The sequence below is a fragment of the Lissotriton vulgaris genome, unplaced genomic scaffold, assembly GCF_964263255.1.
Source record: "Lissotriton vulgaris unplaced genomic scaffold, aLisVul1.2 SCAFFOLD_994, whole genome shotgun sequence".
In the NCBI taxonomy this organism is placed as follows: Eukaryota; Metazoa; Chordata; class Amphibia; order Caudata; family Salamandridae; genus Lissotriton; species Lissotriton vulgaris.
In genome coordinates, this window is record NW_028253759.1 from 590,150 (window position 1) to 609,082 (window position 18,933).

Genomic DNA, 18,933 nt, shown 5'->3' on the forward strand with positions numbered 1-18,933 from the left:
CTACTATTCCGAAGATCTTGGTAAAGCTTAATTCACAGAATGATGTTCAATTTTAATTATTGCAAACACAAGGAGAAGATGGACGGAGCGCTGAAGCTTTTCAGACACTCACCCCCAGTCACAGATCTGGGTTTAATCCATCATCATTCTTTGTCTCACTTCGCCACCTCAGTTCAGACCCAGCTGTATGCAAATCAGTCTTGACCCTGTGCCTCATGGGAACAGTCCAGCCCGAGCTGCCAAGCCAGGTCTTCCCTGGATCGGAAACAAGCATCCTGGGACCGGTTTCTGTGTAACACCCTTCATCAGCCAGGCTAGCTTGAATCCAGGGGCAAAGTGTGCAAGGGATCCACGTCTGGGCTACCCTGCCAACTTAGGGCGAACTAAGCAAACACAAGGAGATGATGGACAGAGCGCTCAAAATTTTCAGACACTCACCCCCAGTCACAGATCTGGGTTTAATCCATCATCATTCTTTAGCTCATTTCGCCGCCTCAGTTCAGAACCAGCTCCTTGTATTTGCTCAATTCTAATTATGTACAACAAAATAGTTATTACTCTTTTATATGATACTGTTAACAAGCACTGACAACACCAATAGGTCTGGCTCGTTCTAGGCGTATGTTCATGTTTTTGTTGTATACCAAGATACAATATTAGAATAAATACTAACAGAAAAATACTCAAATTTTAGTTATTGCTTTGATCTAATTGAGAGAAAGCGTCACTCAAACTGTCACACATTTCACAGTAGAATGTCACTCTCATGCGCACTCTCCAACTACAGAAATGTCATACATAAGCAATTTGAAAACATGGCAGTTTTATCAATTGGTCTAGACCTATGGCCACGCTAGTATGTCATGCCCACTCGCACGAAATTGCCAGTCTCTACTGTCATGCCATCTTCCCCTCGTGCTTTAGCTCATTTCGCCGCCTCAGTTCAGAACCAGCTCCTTGTATTTGCTCAATTCTAATTATGTACAACAAAATAGTTATTACTCTTTTGTATGATACTGTTAACAAGCACTGACAACACCAATAGGTCTGGCTCGTTCTAGGCGTATGCTCATGTTTTTGTTGTATACCAAGATACAATATTAGAATAAATACTAACAGAAAAATACTCAAATTTTAGTTATTGCTTTGATCTAATTGAGAGAAAGCGTCACTCAAACTGTCACACATTTCACAGTAGAATGTCACTCTCATGCGCACTCTCCAACTACAGAAATGTCATACATAAGCAATTTGAAAACATGGCAGTTTTATCAATTGGTCTAGACCTATGGCCACGCTAGTATGTCATGCCCACTCGCACGAAATTGCCAGTCTCTACTGTCATGCCATCTTCCCCTCGTGCTTCCTATACATCGGAACGGCTCGAAAGCGTTCGTTGTATGTCGGTGTCAGAGGGAAAGTGCAGCTCCATTCTGACAGCGACACCCAAGGCTTTAAAAAACACACAAACCAAAAAAATACAAGCGACAGCACGCAAGCACAGTACCTATCCATTTTTTTCCTTACACCTTGGCATCCCCTTAGCATCAAGTGGGGGCTAAAAAGCCCCCCGCCTTGCTTTGTAGTCATAAATTGTTCTAAAGGGGAAGAGCCCATTTCAAGCAAGGCAAGATCTGTGCTAATGAATTAAAAGTGATTATTTCCAAAGAGAAAATGTATTTAGCGTAAGGAAATATCAAACAATTTAAAACGTCAAAGAGAGTCGTTTTCAATCGTAAAATCAAACGTTAAAAAAATTGAATTAGATATTATAAATAACAATTAATTTTTGCTTCAGCTGAAATTTCAAAATATTTATTCTTTCGAATACCTGATACTTTTATATATAAACAATTACTTCAAAACTACTGAGCATATAACCCCAACCTTGGTTGTGTCGTGCACGTACATCAACAGTTACAGCATTTAAACATGGCCTCTTCGACGACAAATGGGCAGCAGGCTCCCTGGGAGCGCCTATGACGCATTGGTCCTTCCTCAGTGTTCATGCCGCTCCCACTGGCAGTGCTCTGTCGGTTCGCTAGGGCTCGCGGACGGCGTTGGTTTGTCCCGCGGGGCGAGCCGTAAGGGAGGGTGATCCGCAGCTGTGTTGGTGAGAGCTGCGAGCCGAGACAGCGGCTACTCCTGGGACCTCAACACCGCCGCCCGCGGCGAGAGAGACAGCAGGGGCGGCGGACTTGGCGACCATGGTGAGCAAAGGATGGCCGAGAGGGTCACCTGCAGGGGGGTGCTTGCTCAGGAGGGTGGGAGTAGCGGTCGTACGAGGAAAGAGGAACTGTATCGCAGGCGCGGAACGTCCCTTCATCTTCCACTGATGCCAGTGCTTGATCCGAAGCTCAGATGGCTGGTTCCGCGATGCCGGTAGCCCATACAGTGACCCAGGATTCCCCCGAGGTTTCTCAGAGTAGGGGTGAGCTCGGGGCAGGCGCTACTTCTTCCCTACACTGGAGATGAGAGACTGTGATTATCTCCTGAAAGCGGGTCACACCGTGCACGGCTCCTCTGCCCATTCTCCGTAGATTCATCCCGCGGAAGCTGGGAGCGCTGCCGCAGCCCCCGGCACCCGGGGACCAGTAATTGCTGGTTTTCATTACCCTGTTAAAAGTCACGGTGTCCACGCTTTGGAAACAGTTGGCATCCCGGGATTCGATTCTGACAGCTCAGTCTGGCACTTTCGCTCTGGCACCTCGAGTGCTCACCTCAAACCAACATTTCTCACATATTTGGATAACGAAGGACAGACTGATATAGGTATTCCGTTGCTTCAGTTCACAGTTCTTCTAGGTAGCCATCATCCCAGCACCACCCAAGAGCCATCTGTGATCAACGTCAAAGAAATAAGCGCTGCGCTTCCCAAGATGCCATCCTCAGGGCTCTTATAAATCAATCTAAAACAATCTGATCGTGAATAAAAAATAGAATTGCTATTTTAGAAAAGGAAACTGTTATAGGTTCATCCCAAGGAAATCAAGCTCGTGTAGCACATTGCCTATTAGGCTCTGCCTCTGTTAGATCCAGCCAATGAATAAGAAGTTGGTACTCGGCTTCTCGCATTCCAACCACTTTCCCAAACACCAGCGGAAACAGCCAGCCGGCTTGCTGCAGTCGCTGAAAGGCCGCACAATGTGCGCTTGAACTGAGAGCATTGTAGACCGAGGGTTCTTGGTCGTGTTTCCAAATATCTAGCTGAGCAGCTCTTTTAAGTTTAGCCCTCCACAAAGATCGGCTACTCATTAGGGTCTTCATGGAATTATTTTTCTGACGTTATGTCTGCGGTGTTCCGCATCATTGTCAGTTCAGAATCCTTACATTTTCAGTGGCCGACATTTGACACGTTTTCCCTTTCTAAATTCTGCTTATACTCTAAATTTCACCACTGCATGTTGTAAAGCACCTGAAGGTCATGCCCGGCCGAATAATTACGTTTACATCGAAATTATAGTCTTTAGGGCATAAAGAAGGACTCGTCAGCAGTGTGCTACCAAAGGAGTCAAACAGAAAATTTACTAGTACAAGAATGTCCTTCAACTAAGCGGGTGCTAGTATCAATAGTTTAGTAAAGTGAATGTAATTCGAGATTGTGATTGTAGGTGGCAAGCGGTGCCTGGCGAACTACGAGTAAGTTGTAACATGAACAGAGGAGTATTACTGCCCTACCCCCACAGAATGCGATCGTGGAAGTTGCATGCTGACAAGTCCGTCATGTCCTACTTCTTTAAATTGCCATCCCTTCGTACCTCCCCTTTTTGATGTTCTTGACAAGCCAGCGCCCTACTGACTGTCGTTTGTTTGTTGGCCTTTGATTGGCAACTAATACACGTTTTTTGCTGTTAACATTTCCCTCTCTATTAGAGTTTAAAGTATCAAGCCCCTTTGAAGAGTTGGAGATACTTATCCCTCGAGTTTTTTTTAATGAGAAACACTGTGGGTGGGGTTTGTGTAATGTGTCTGACTTCTGATTTAATAGATATCTAAACGTTTTCTAGGGGGTTGAAATGGAGGGCTCACTTTTCAGTTGAACTTCCTTAGACACTGAAACTGAGGGGAAAGCTTGCTAACTTGATTGTATTCCACTTGTTGCTTTGATCATTTCTGGTCTCCCTCCTGACCCGGATGCTTTGAAGACGTGTGTGCCTTATGTGTTTTTGTGTGACCTGCGTCATCCATGCAAACGTGGCCTTTTCTATCTTGCTCTCGTGATGACACACTGACATGTACTTATAGGAAATGTTACATTAGCGACAGCACAGTTAAGATGGAAAGGCAGCATTTCAGTTTACCACCTCCTCCTTTGGTATACTGCTTTTGAAAAGAATACCAGTGCAAAGTGCTTTAAATCAACTCGACTATATTGGTGAGGTGTTGAGTTGCATACTGTCTTTTTTTCTGAGTTACAGACGGAATTTTGCTTACTCTCTCTGTGTTTGTACTGGAAGCTCGGAATATTAACTCCAGCCCCAGTGTTGCTACTTTAAGGAATCCCCAACTCACTTCTGTAAAGTTATGTTTGCATATAATTTATAAAGTACTTTACCAACTTGTGGGTGTGTTTTTAGTTTTCGTAAATACTGTTTCAACATAACCAGTTGTTTTGTCTCTGTAAGTGTTATTTTAGTGTTAAACATAGCTGATTGTTTTGAAATTAACCTTAATGTTCTTTTTTTTCTCTCATAGATTTGGCCCATCACTCTAAATGAACCTGGAATAAACCCGTTTTAGTGGCGTGCCTTCTTTTTAAAAAAAATATCTGGACGTCTTTTTTTTAACTTAAGAATTTTTTGCTTTTAAGTGCTATGAAAAAATTGGCATATTGTAAGGTGGTCCTTGCCACCTCACTTGTTTGGGTTTTTTTGGATATGTTTTTGTTACTTTACTTCAGCGAGTGTAACAAATGTGATGAGAAGAAGGAGCGAGGATTACCAGCTGGTGAAGGTGAGTCACCACTAAATATTCTTAGCATATCTTGAGAACGATTTCAAGTGCAATGGCTTTTACAACTAATGGTTTATCCTTTTCATTTACAAACGTATCGGGAAGAAACTGTTTGCTGAAGCAGTTTGATTAAGTTGATTGTGTGTCTGTATATATAGACATGTTATTGTTAATTGTAAAAGCAGGTTGTTCACTGACGTTTGTCATTTTGTCAAGAACTGTACTATCCTTAAATGGCCAGTGTTTTCTTCTCCATTACACTTGACCAAAATATGTTTTTTTAAAGCCGAATATATGTTACCACCCGTCGTCTAAAACTATGTTTCGCCTTTGGATAACGTTAATTATCAGACCGAAGCATGCTTGACAGTGAGGAACAGGAATAGGTGTAAGTCAGATCTTTGTTATTGTAGAGCAGGTATATACTGGTGAAAGTGCTATGTTTTATACGCATCCAGGACTTTGTAGAGACCACTCTTCCATAAAGCCTCATAGAAACATTTGCATGGGCTGCCTCTGAAAATGCCTACCAGGTTCATTTATGTGTTTGGAGTTTGTCTTTAAAATATGTTTACTGTGATCTGTTCAGCTGGTTTGTGCAATATGACATATTGACATAGTCAGAGTGGCTCTTACATTTTCTCGGCCAGATTGCGGTAAGAGTAAACCTCTTTCAAGGGAAGATAGCCATTGTGGAAGCAGATGTTTCTCCATTTGTCTTCTCTAGTTACTTATCTGAGGGTTCGATGAAGGTCTAACACTCTATGTGGCAGAATCATGACCTTACCTTGTCTGTCTGCGTGATCTGTCAATGAGAGCAGAGTAGTGGGTATGGATTTAAGGATTGTTATTAAGAGTTCTTTTGTACTTAATCTAAAACGGGAGGAGACACTGAGTGTGCTGAAAGCAGAGTGGAGAAGTGGGACAGAACTGCTTGAGTCCCGCCCTAGACTTATCTTTTCAGAGAAATTGCTCTCTACCTAACTGAACAAAAATAGATAGATTCACTAGTACAAATAGTATTGATGCAACCTCTTACAGAATGAATATTTTAAAAAATCATATTGACAATGACTGCAGCAGTGAGTTTCTTTCAACAAATTGTTGGTGTTAGAATACAACATAAAATGTCAATACAAAACATAAGTGTGTGCGTGTGTAATATATCTCAAATGGAACAGAATGGCATCATATTATCATTGGTTGTGGTGATGGGGCCGTGAGTTGCAAGCTGTGAAGCCTGTAGTGGGGCATGATGGTGCTCTGTTCCCTGTAAAAAGCCAATGCACATCTGGATTTGTTTATTCCATGACATTTGTTCATGTGTATTTGATTTATAACAAGGTATTTTAGCAAAATCAAGTGAGGTTAGAGAGCTGTTGTGACTAATAGGAAAGTTGGTTCCTCATGTGAAGTCATTGTAACATGCTAGGAGGAAATGCACAGTTTTTTTCTCATGTTAATTTTCTTGTTCTGACGTAATAACATTGGATTTCACCTTTGCATTTAAAACATATATTTGTGAATATGTATATAGTTATTTGAAGTAGTGTTACTGTGTCATGTGTTTTCACTACTATGACATACATAGATATGTTATGAAGGAGTATGGCTGCTGCATTTTATGATCTGATTGTTATTGATGTTTGAATGAGATATTTAATTGAACCCAACCTCAACATTATATGAAATTACTTCAAAGTGAAATCTGCAAAATATTGCACTAATGTCTCCCGAATTGAAGTGGTCTGTCAAATTACTGTTGTGTCAGTATTCTTCTTTGCAGTCTATAGTGTTCTACTATTTTCTTTATTATAGCATTTTGTTGACTATAACTTCTTCTCATAAGCAATGTATATCGTTGCTGGCTTCAATACCTTATGAAATATTGCCACCTACTACGAGGCTGATGTTAAGCTATGGATTTTGTTTGATGTTAGCGAGCCCTAACTTTGCCCACTTTCCCTGGACCAGCTGGTAATTTAGGGCACTTGTTCCCACCCAGTGGGTGGAGGCCAGGAACTGGGGAGCAATCCTGTTCATAGGGTTCCAGAAGAGAGAAGAACAATGAACTATAAGGAAGCCATCTGTAACGGAAAACAACACTGCTGCCAGTGAGCCACAGACATGCCAACTGTGAATCACATACTCCATAGTGTCCTTCCCGGAAACTTGACACGACGTCCACCTGCTAGAAAAGCAACTTAGTGTACGAACATCCATGACCACCTCTGCATGAACTGATGGCGTGACTCATTGACACCAACATCTTTGTACGGCCGAATTACATTGTTTATTTTAGTACAAAAAAAAATCCACAAAAAAAGGCTCGAGGACTCGTGAGTCTGATTTCAGAAGTTATGCTCACAACGCGAGTGCAACTTCAGTTGAAATTCTTTGACGGACACATCAGCATCATGTGTTGAATCTCAATAATGAGCTTTGGTAAAAAATGGCAAGTTCGGCCATTTCATGTTGTAGTTTACTATCGAGTTTTGCTGCTTGTAACCGATTTCAACACATGCAACTTAAAGTATATGCAAAGAATTATGTTATTTTTCAATGGTAGCCTTTACTGTTAAAAAAACAATGGCTAATTTTTCAAAAGTGTATCAATTTATGGGTAAAAGACTGTCTTATTATAAATATTTTGCTGTTAGGGTTGTATAACTAGGAGTGATTAAATTGATTATATCCGTTTCTGGAGGAAATGTGATTGTGTTAATTATTCATGCATGATGAAATTCCAACAGATACGTCCTGTACTGCTTCACTGAATCAATTCAGCCCTCTTGAGCTTGGACAAGGAGGGCCATCGGAAATTGGAAAAGGCGGCCGATGGCAGGAGGTTCACTGGGGGCTTATTTGAAAGCCGAGGGCCTCATTCATCTGCAAACTCCTGTCTCTTTTGGAGCTGCAGTGCAATTGTGTGGTTTAGAGTAGTCTTTGGTTGGTACAGGACAAGGATCCTTATCTGGTCTGTGAACCATTCTGTGTTACTACACAGTCTCTGAAGGGTGAAAGTGTCTATAAACAATACTTTATTTCTGATAAGTGATGTGATCAGTGTTCTGTGGTGATACATAGGGCTAGGTTGGATCATAAGTACAGCTCAGTCAGCTGAGGTGTCTTTACTGGATATTTACATACTTTTTTTTAGTTATTTGCAAAATTAAAGGCAACATGTAGTAGGCTGTCTGGGGTGTTAATCTAGGGGTTGGTGATAGTACTGAGACTCAAATGGTCAATGCATCCTGGGTGCGTTTTTGCACTTGTTCTGTTTAGTGTCTTGTAAAATGAACATGGCGTATTAAAGTTCTATATCCCATTGAAGCAACTTCAGAGTGAATAAAACAACGTCATTGTATTTATATAGCGCTTACTACCCCTGATGAGGCGTTGAATTTCTTTTTGGTAAGTAGCAAGTTACTCCAAAAAGGATTAGTGGTGAATTTAGTTTAGGGAAATATGTATTAATTTGAGTGGTGGACGTGTGAGTCTGTTGGTTTGAAAAGTAGAATGGGGGGGGAAGAGTATATAAAGTGTTTATTAAGAGATCATAGAGGGAGGAGGAGATTTGGAATGAGTAAAGGAGACATGGGGGAGGAAAGAGTCTCTAGAAATGGATTATGGAGATCGTAGTAGTAAAATGAGGTGTCTGAGTCTAATAGTATACACAAGGGTAGAATTTAGAAAGGGTTGTTTGGAGTTCTTAGCAGAAAAATCAGGTTTGGGGTGATGCAAGGAGCGATAGAGGAGGCAAGAATCTATAAAGGATTATTATGGAGATCCTAGTAGCAGAATGAGATCTGGTTTGAGTCAGAGTGGAAGTAGAGGATATATGGAGGAAGGTATAGGGCGAAACATCGGGGAGTGCAGTGGAGAGACTAGAGTTTTTTTTAAAAAAAATTCTTCAGTAGGAGTAATGCAATAAAGATTTAGATATACAAATACATAGAATGTATAAATATATAAGGAAGGTAATATCACTATTTAAGTTGTATTTAATAAACTCAGACTTTCAAGTTTTGCTGTACTTTAAGTTAATTTATTTGTGTATTTTTTCTCTTCAATAATTAGCAGTGGAGCAATTGTAAATAAATAATAATGATAAAATGTACGCATTGTGATAGATATTTGGAGAACCATAAGCGTCTAATCCAATAACTTGTATGAAACCTCGCTGTGTCCTATATATATGTTAAGCATATAATGATAAAAGAATAAATAATATGTAAATTTCTTTTTTAATAATTTATTAGAAAAAAAGCATATATCTTCCCATGACATTTTTGTTTTTAGTATTGAGCATTACTATACAGCATGTGACATTTTTTGTAATCACCACACACATCGACATACTAATTTACAATATTTTTCTGATCGCTTCTAGTTCACAGATTACTGCACACTTCTTTGTTTCCTTGCCCTGGCAGAGCCTGTTTCAATGACTGTAGGTATTGTATCATTGGGTCCCATATATCTTATAGCCTGGAAGTAACCGGTAGCTCTTCCGCATATGTTATTAACTGTTCCTTGCAGTACACCATATCTTTAGGCCATCTTTTTGCATTAGGGGCACTTTTGCTTTCCCAATAAATTGCTATATGTCTTTTTGCTAGAAATAGTGCCACCGCTGCTAATCTACGATTGGATGGTCTCAGTGATGTAACCAGTCCCAGGAGACACATCTGCGGAGAGGCAGGCACCGGTTCAATTAGCTTCTTACCCAGTATGCCAGTCACCTCCCTCCAATACTCTCTCCTACTAGAGGGCAAGCCCAGCTAAGATGTAAGAAATCTGCTTCCATGTATCTATACCTTTTACAATTAGCATTACTCCTTAATCCGTACCTATACAATTGCACTGGAGGGTAATACATCTGCTGAACAAACTTAAAATGAATAATACGTAGGTTGCAGTTGGGTGTGAGCAGCTTAGTGAGAGAACAGCAGGTAACCCAGTCTGCTTCTGCTAGTGGCATATCTAATGCTTCATTCCATCTCCTAGTTCCTTCTCTGCGTCCCTGTATTTTTACTACGTGCTGCAGTATAAAGTTTAGTATAAGCCTGTCCCGTTTAGGTGCAGTAAGTGGGTGATAATACTTAATGTATTTTAAATGAAACTTTTTGATATCTTCTCAATTCTGTACTTGCAATGGTTTTTTAAATCACGCAATAAAGTTATTATTATCACCCGTAAGTGGAATCTGTAGTACCTGCAGCGTAGGCGGCTCAAGTGGGAAGGATGGGTAGAGTCCTTTAATGGCTTGTCAAAATCGCATATATGTAAAGAGATGTCATTGGGTCTGCGTATCCCCAGCAGCTATCCCTGTTGAAGTTAAAAACGTATTCCCTGGGAAAACATCCCCAAATGTGCACAGTCCCATCTCCTCTAGCCTGTGGTATGCCTTACTCTCTTATGTGATTTATATGTCAGGGTGTTGCAACAGAGGTAATGCCGGAGCATATATTGGTTCCTTGTCGCGCTAATTTTTTCCATGCCTCTAGCGTGCTCTGTAGTGGATTTGTTTTCCCGCTGTATTCCCCTTCTTTTCTGTGGTATTAATGCTGAAAGTGGTATCGGGTATGCCTCATCCGATTCTATTGCAACATGTGGAATGCACTCATGCAGCTTGTGCCAGTAATGCGCGAAGTGCACTTGCGCGCAAAGGTAATATAGGTATATATTTGGCGCTCCAAATCCTTCCTGTGCAGACGGGTAAGTTAGTTCCTGCCATCCAATTCTCGGTTTGCGGCTTGTCCACTTTAGCGTTATTGGATATGATCTCAGTTTTGCGAAAAAGTGTTGCGTTAGGGGTGTGGGTATGTTTATGAATAAATACAAATATCTGGGCAGAACCACAATTTTTTGAATTGCAATTCTATCAGCAAAGGAGAATGGTAATCTTATTCAACCACCCACTTGGTCATCTAGTTTCGTCAATGTTTCGCCATAATTCTCACAGACTACTACTTCCGGATCCCTATAAACTCAGATCCCTAGATATTTAACGGGGTTAGTGCTCTGTATCAGTGGAAACTCAATTTCACATTGCTTTGTACACGGGTCAGTGGAATGATGACTGATTTGACCCAATTTACACTCAATCCTGAAGTCCTCCATATGTGATGGATTCCCTTCGTAGTGACTCGCGATTATGGACGGTTCCTGTACATATAGGACAAGATCTGCGTACATTGAAATACTTAGGGGTCTTAATCGAAATCCCAGTACAGTGTCACTGTGTTTCTGTCTTATCTTACACGTTAGCGACTTGAGCTTTATTTCAAACAGAAGTGGCGACAGGGGGCAGCCCTCTCTTTTTCCTCTGTGGATAGCAGATGGTTCAGCTGTGTTTCTACAGCCTCACCACTGGTTCTGTGTAATGGAGTTGTACCCGTCGGAGGAATGTCTGGGGTAATCCCATTCTGCGTAGCATTGTAAATATGTACCTCCATTTCACTGAGTCAAACGCTGTTGTTGCGACTAGGAGGACGACCGCAGCCGGTACGTCTGTGTCAAGTTGATGGAATAGAGCAAATAATGTGCGAGAGTTGTGGGTTGTTGATCTCTTCGGGACGAATCTCGCTTTATCTGGCAGGAAAAGGTACTGCATTAGAGGCTTCAGCCTACTCGCCAAGATTTTTGGCGTCAGTATTTATTTATTTGCCTGCTGTGTGTCTGCGTGCGAGAAAGCGAAGCTCCGGATTCGCCATCTCCTGAAATTCTGACAACTCTACTCCAATCTTAGCTTGCAGTTCTGTCTAATGTCTGTTCATGCTCTTTCTCTATCTTTGGAGGTCTCTTTCCAGTAGACTCCATTGCTGGCATACATCTGTCAGAGTCCCTGCCCTTTTGCTGATACAGCCCCCCCCCCCCCCCCAGAGTCTCCTTAAAGGCTTCCCATAGTGTTTGCGTGCTTGTTACTGTGCCTGAGTTGTTTTAAAAAAAATTCTACTATGGCCGTCCCTACTTCCACTTCAAACGCTTGGTCCCGTAATGCCTCTGATGGGAAGCGCCACATGCACTTTTGGGCTGTTTGTGTTGGCAGTAAAAGTCTCAATCGGACCGGGGCATGGTCTGAAAATGCCTTCGACATTTGCTCTATCGATGTTGTCCAGTTGCTTGCTTACTTTGGATCCCAGCCAGAAGTCTATTTGAGACCAAGAGTTGTGTGTGAGGGAGATACACGTGCCCTCCCATATGTTCGAATGCTTTGTTCTTCACAGGCCAACCAACCCATGCTCATCCGTGCCTTCCCTCTGTTCTCTTGCTGCCTGTTTAGCATGGCTGGTAGCCTGTGTACTTCTGTCTAACATTGGATCTTTGCATGTGTTAAAGCCCCCCCCTCATATGATCGCAGTTGGTGCTAATTCCTGTAAATGCACCTAAATGTGTGCAAAGATGCCCGGATCGTCTGTTTGGAGCATATATGTTGACTAGTGAGAGAGTTGTACCACCAAAGTCGCCTTCAACTATTATATATCATACTTGTGTGTCAGTTTCGGTGTACTGCACTTTAAACTAAGTCCCCTTCTTTACTAATAGCATTGCACCTCCTGCATATGAGGAGTAAGAGGAAGCTATATGTGGTGTTGCCCATTTGGCACCAATGCTTACCTCTGTGTGTTTGGGAAGATGTCTCCTGTAGCATTGGCACCTGCACTGTATGCCAATCTAAATATGCTACTTAATGTGGGGCAACATCTTGCCCCAGCGCCGGTCGCACTGCTTAATTGCGCCAATCTAGCGACATTTATATTTGCCAACACTTCGTTCCATGTAATCCACTGTTTATTTCCACTTTTTAAATAGACACCTTTTCGTCCACACGCAGGAATATATGCCATTTCCAAAGGCTTCCCATGTCAAAGTTGTGCCCATCCGAACCTCTTACTAATACACGAACAAATGCATCATTAGTCCAGGCAGTATTTATTTGAAAACCCAATGCATTTCGGGCTACCAGAGCCCTTCTTCAGGGGTAACTGTGTAACAATAAAATATTTACATTAATATATTGCACATCTAACAGACTGTCAATAATCATTGCAGTACATCTTCATTAATCACTCCTATTAATGCATTTACACGATTACTCTTCATTCACTAATTCTTGCCCAACCCTGTGTGTAATTCCACTGATAAACTTCGAAAAATGACTCAAAAAATGCCCCTCCGTTTAGAAGGACAAAAAATTACAAATTACCCTACACAATGCTACCTACTCTTCCACCTTCATCCTCACATTCACCTTACTCAATTATCCACACATCCCACTCACACTCTCCCATCTCCCCACCACCTATCATCTCCCCTCTATTCCATCTCAACGCACCCCTCTCCTTACATACTCACAATTTCTTCACCTTCCTTTCCCTACTTTTCTGCTACTTGCTTCACTTGCATCATTCAATAACCCTCTAATCTACGTCCCCCACTCTGTTTACAACCCCCTTCTTTTAACCATTTCGTCGCCCCAGGTTTGCGTGCTTTTCCGCCACATGCTTCACTTTCACCCTTCGGTGACCCTTTGTCTTCTAAGCCCCTAGCTCCATTCTATATCCCCTTCTTTTCTCCCATCAACATGCACGCTGTCTCATTTTCAACTTTTTTCTACCATTTAAACACACTCACTATTATACCACTCAGTACTCATCCCGAATTGCAATCTACATGCTTCACGTACCTGCCACGGTGCTTAAAACCAATTGATCCTCATCACATTTTCAAACAAGCATTTCCAATGCTATGGTCTCGGCATTATTAAAGGTAGAGCTATTGGCATTGCTCATGACTTTTTTTTTAAACATAAATAAATAGTATTGTCATTTACAATGGCAATAGGTGAGCATTAGAGAGTACTAGAGAGTATTCGCGGACACAGAGCCACACACACCGAGCCGTGCACACTCACCCACACCGAGCCGTGCACACACACACACACAGCCGTGCACACACACACACACACAGCCGTGCACACACACACACACAGACAGAGCCGTGCACACACACACACACACACACACACAGACAGAGCCGTGCACACACACACACACACAGAGACGTGCACACACAGACAGAGACGTGCACACACACACACACACAGAGCCATGCACACGCACACACACACACACACACAGAGCCGTGCACACACACAGACAGAGCCGTACACACACACACACACACAGACAGAGTGGGGGGTGGGGGGGGCCGAGCAGCGATGGGGTTAAGGCATATTGCATTTTTCTCTGTGATCATAGTTACTGCTTGATTTGTCATAAATGATTAAGCATTGCTAATGTAGGGTCACACAACCCCACCCCTACCTGGTATGCCTGATTGGATGAAGCATTTGGTGGCACTGGTAAAATGGTCAGCCAGTAGAGAAAGTTCGCCAAGCATAGAAGTTTATATGAAGGAAGTACAACAAACCTATCTCGCAGGAAGGAAATACTACACACAAGTCTTCTATTTCAATGAGGATAGCAAAGTGAATGTGAAACGACTGCCTGTAAGTGAAAATACTCAATAAACCGATGCCTTTACTCTTACAGAAAAAAGGTGGTCTCCTTTATTGGCATGTTGGTGTGTCAGCCTCGGAGGTATCACCACTATGCTTCGCAGGAATTAAAGTGTTGTGCACTGAGAGTGTCAGGCTACAGACGAACCGTACCCCCACCTCCTTTCTGAAAAGTCTCTTTATTGGGCTATTCCGGGGGCTGCAGTGTCTGTCTCCGCTGAGTTGTCCTGCTGCACTCTTGTCATCGAGATTGGACACTTGGCACAACTAAAAAGTAAAAAAAACACACACACACACACAGAGCACTGGGCACGTGCATGCCATGTCCTGTTCTGCCTCTTGTCGTGTGTCTGGACAAAGCGCCAGGAGCGAGCGTTTAGAGACAGGACAGAGAAGCTATTGGATTGGGGAGATTACCTTTTGCCTGCAGACTCTGTTGCTTGCCCGTACCGTCCTCCTAACGGAGGTTAACCCACGAGGAACACCACACCACGTCTTTGGGCTCTCACTGCCGGGGCCAGGACTGCGAGACCCAGGGTGCTTAGCGCTACACTAGCCGAGCGCACCTGGTGTCTCTTCCCGCCCCCAACTCCTTATTTACATCACGCCAACTCCCACGCATGCGGGACTCAGCCCGGGGCTAAGCCCGGGGCTAAGCCCGGGCAAAGGGCGGGCCGTTTGAGGCCGTTAGAGGTCGGTAGAGACCGGACCGGGCCACCTCCCTTTCAACCTTTTCCTGGAATTCATTGCTTCTTATCGTGCCCAAGGATGACTACGATGGAAACAAGGAGCAAAAGTACGCAGGCGGCTACTGGAGCCAATAAAGGTACTTTGGACAATTACTTTGTTAAAGCGGGGTCACTATTGATCGAAATTACAATACTTGAAAGGCGCATTTCCCAAGAAATTGACTGGGTGAGAAGGTCTTCTATGGGCCCCCTTGCACAAGCCAAGACCCCAACCAACATACCCAATTGTACTGAGCCAACTGGTACCAGCAATTGGGTAACTAGGAATAGCGAGCACAATATGGATTTAGACTTGTCCATCTCTAGCTCACACACTAGTCTAAAGGAAGTAAGTGACTTTGATGACCTGAGTCTGTTAAACCTCCCACTAATCCAACTCCAGCCAGCCCAAATTTCCAACCCCGACTTAGTCGTGGTAAATACGAATGATAGAGTTACACTGCAGGGGCTAAGGGAAGGAGCAGTACCTAAAGTGAAAAATAGGGCACAGAAAAGTGGCGGGAGGAAGACAAAAACAACAAAGAAAAACCCCAACGCGAAGATAAATAGTCATGGACCAAGCATAGTGGGGACTACGCCTAGTGAGGGAGCAGAGGCAATCCTACCAGAGTCTCAGACCGCAGTGTCTTTAGAACATACCACTATTAATCCCCATGACACCTCGGGCGAAGATATTACTTTGGCCGACATAGGATCACTTTTGAGAACCTTATTGTGCCCTTTAGAAGCACGGCTTATTAAAATGGAAGCCAGGCTAGTGAACATTGAGAAATTTACGGCCTTATTAGCCGATAATCCCAAAACTGACAGTAAAATAGAGGACAAGGGCGGCAGACCAGGAACAGTGACTAATACTAAGAGCGGTGTCCCAGCCAACAGCAAGACGGGGAAAAGCACAGGTCCTTTAGTACAGCAGGACAAACCAACTGCCCCCTCAAATAAGACCATGCAATCTAGTACTAGCATACCAACTCCCAACCACCCACAGGTCCCCCCTCCCAAAACCATTTCTAATCAGCCTAAGGCTAACATTCCTGCCACTAGCCTACCTCAAAAAGCAGTCACACTGACAGTTGAGGCTCTAGTGAATAAAAAAAAGCCAAGAGTAGTGAACTTGCCGCCGGAGGCCAGCTAGTACACAGTAATCTTAGCGGGGGTGCCAGAGTTAAAAACAACGCTGATAGAATCCACCGCCTCTCTTAAGAACAAGGCGTTGGACTGGCTATCCAAGTATAGACCTCTACCGCAGGGTATAACTAGTGATGTCCATATGGTAAGAAGGGTCCCATGGGTGGGCACTACCAGAAAAACTATAAAAGGAGATTGTTTCCTGGTTAGCTTCAGAGACCCAATGACCGTTTCTCATATCTGTGGCTGGCATTATGAGGATCAGGGAACCAACATTCAGTCCCTACCTTTATCCTTTTTCTATCCCCGGCTGCCGTATACCTATGAGGAAGAGGGATGGGGGAGCCCCCCTGAGGCAGGTGGGAGAGGAGATTTTTACTATCCAAGTCGCCACCAACAGGTGTATTATCCTCCAAACACCGAAGAAGAGCGATGGGAAATTTGTCAAAGAGGGGGAGGTGGTTGGAGGAGAAGAGAGAGAAGAGTTGATTTTCGCCACCCCAGATTCCAACACCATACATATCCCCCCCTGTCCAATAGGTACAGTTACTTGGATATGATAGATTGACAGTCCAGGCAGAATGTCACTGGGGATAACTTGTATCTCAGGGAGGGTGCGGAGGCAGATTTTATTCTCCCTGGACACACATCTCCCCCAATGTCAGATTTGGGCCAGTCTGCAGAGAAAAATCGAACTAATGCAGACAACCCCCTACAAACTCAGAGATAAGGGTACCTAGGGATACTCGGTCCCCCAGAGGAGATCGGACTCCCGTGGTAACATGTGTGGCCAATTCAAGCAACAACGTTGTGCCCCCAAAACTGGTCCCGACTTCAAAACCACCACTCCTGAAGCTAATTTCGTGGAATGTGGCTGGCCTAGGCAATAAGCTAGATCTACAGGAATGGACCGCTTTTGTGGATACCGGGGATGTATGTATGTTCCAGGAGACCTGGGCGAGGGAAGAATATTCCCGACGGGGTTACCTGGCATTTTCCATTCCCGCAAAGTGGGCGGAAAGGGGCCGTCCTTCTGGCGGACCCACAACGTGGGTGGCGACCCATTTGGGCTGTCAGGCAGTACGTCTCCCCCTGGCATCTGAGGACATACTAGTGGTTTTGTTGAAATGGCCTAACTCAGCCAGACTTGCCGTGATAAATGTCTATTCAAGGCCGGTCAACATTACACGTGAATCACCCACCATCGAGGAATTATCGGCTTACCTCAGTGAAATTCCGAGGGGCACCCCATTTTTGGTTGGTGGGGACTTGAATTCACATTTTGAGCCCCTAGCAGGCCTCTTGGATGGCTTTTCCATGGAAGAGGATGGAAGATGGGCGGTTCCCCCCATAGTGGCACCTCCTCCCAGAGCTTGGACACCTCTAGCCTTACAGATTACTGCCCTAACTCTTAAGCACGGAGTTAGAGCCTGCAATGGGCGTATCAAATCTGATATACCGAGCAGACACACCTACAATAGAGGGGGAAGGAAGTCCCGCTTGGATTACGTCCTTGTTCAACTTTCTGAATGGTCGCATATCATTGATTTCAGGGTAGCAGAAAGAGCTGACAGCGACCACAATGCTCTAGAACTAGATTTTGCCCACCCTGGTATGGAGGTCAGTGATCAAAGTATGGCGGTGACCAAACCTGAGCTTCTCCTTGAAAACAGAAGGAGAATTAGGTGGGAAAAACTAGTTGCTAGCCGAGAGAAGCTCCCAAAGCTCTATGATAGAATAATTCCAATCTTGGAAAAAGTGGGCGTCTTAACCGATGAAGTCTGCAATGAGACACCCACAAATTAATATATTTGGCTCACGAGGATCTTATTAGGACCATGGCGGATGATCTCTTTACCAAAGCCCAATGCAAAAGGGGGGGACCACATTGCAAGTCCTCATGATACAATGTCGCATGCCGCAAGGCAAAGGGAGAACTCCTCCTATGTATTAAGGAGGGCAAAGGCAGACGGGAGATACAGGCTAGTAGACGGGCATATAAGAAACTGGTTGCCCAGGCCAAGATTGAATGGGAGGAGGGCCAGTGGGAGGAACTCTCTAGTTCCCTAGCTACCAGGGATTATCGCAAGTTTTGGCGAATTGTCAATGGGGGCTCGGGGCACTTACTTTCAGCAATTGAACCAAATATTGCAGCAGGGGTGTGGCATGCGCACTTTCAGTCGCTCTACACCTCAGATGTTGGGGACACTTGTAATCCACTCCCAAGTGCGCCCATCCACTGTAGGGGCGACTTGTTTACACTAACGGAGGTGCGAGCAGCCATCGCGGGACTGGCATCTGGTAAGGCCCCCGGATTGGACGGTCTCCCAGGTGACCTGTTTAAACAGGAGCCTGATGTTTGGGCCCCCTATCTTGTCACAATATTTAATGCTGTCCTGTTGGGCATGGAGATTCCTAGTACTTGGCTGGGGGCAGAGGTGGTTCCTATATTTAAGAAGGGCTCGCCTCTGCTCCCAGCCAACTACAGGCCCATCAGCTTAATAGACGTGTCCCAGACGCTTTTTGGCAGGCTTGTGTTGGATCGCCTTCAGGCCTGGTTGGAAGAAACTGACACTC

General features: G+C 43.9%; 1 long non-coding RNA gene across 1 annotated transcript in view; it reads left to right on the forward strand.

The window, feature by feature from the left end:
* Positions 1-2,024: 2,024 nt before the first annotated feature.
* The window catches only part of LOC147660779 (uncharacterized), a 204,560-nt gene continuing 187,651 nt past the window's right edge, over positions 2,025-18,933 (forward strand). The window contains exons 1-2 of the long non-coding RNA XR_015306189.1: positions 2,025-2,210; positions 4,696-4,953. This is a non-coding gene — a long non-coding RNA (uncharacterized LOC147660779). The remainder of the gene's footprint in view (positions 2,211-4,695; positions 4,954-18,933) is intronic.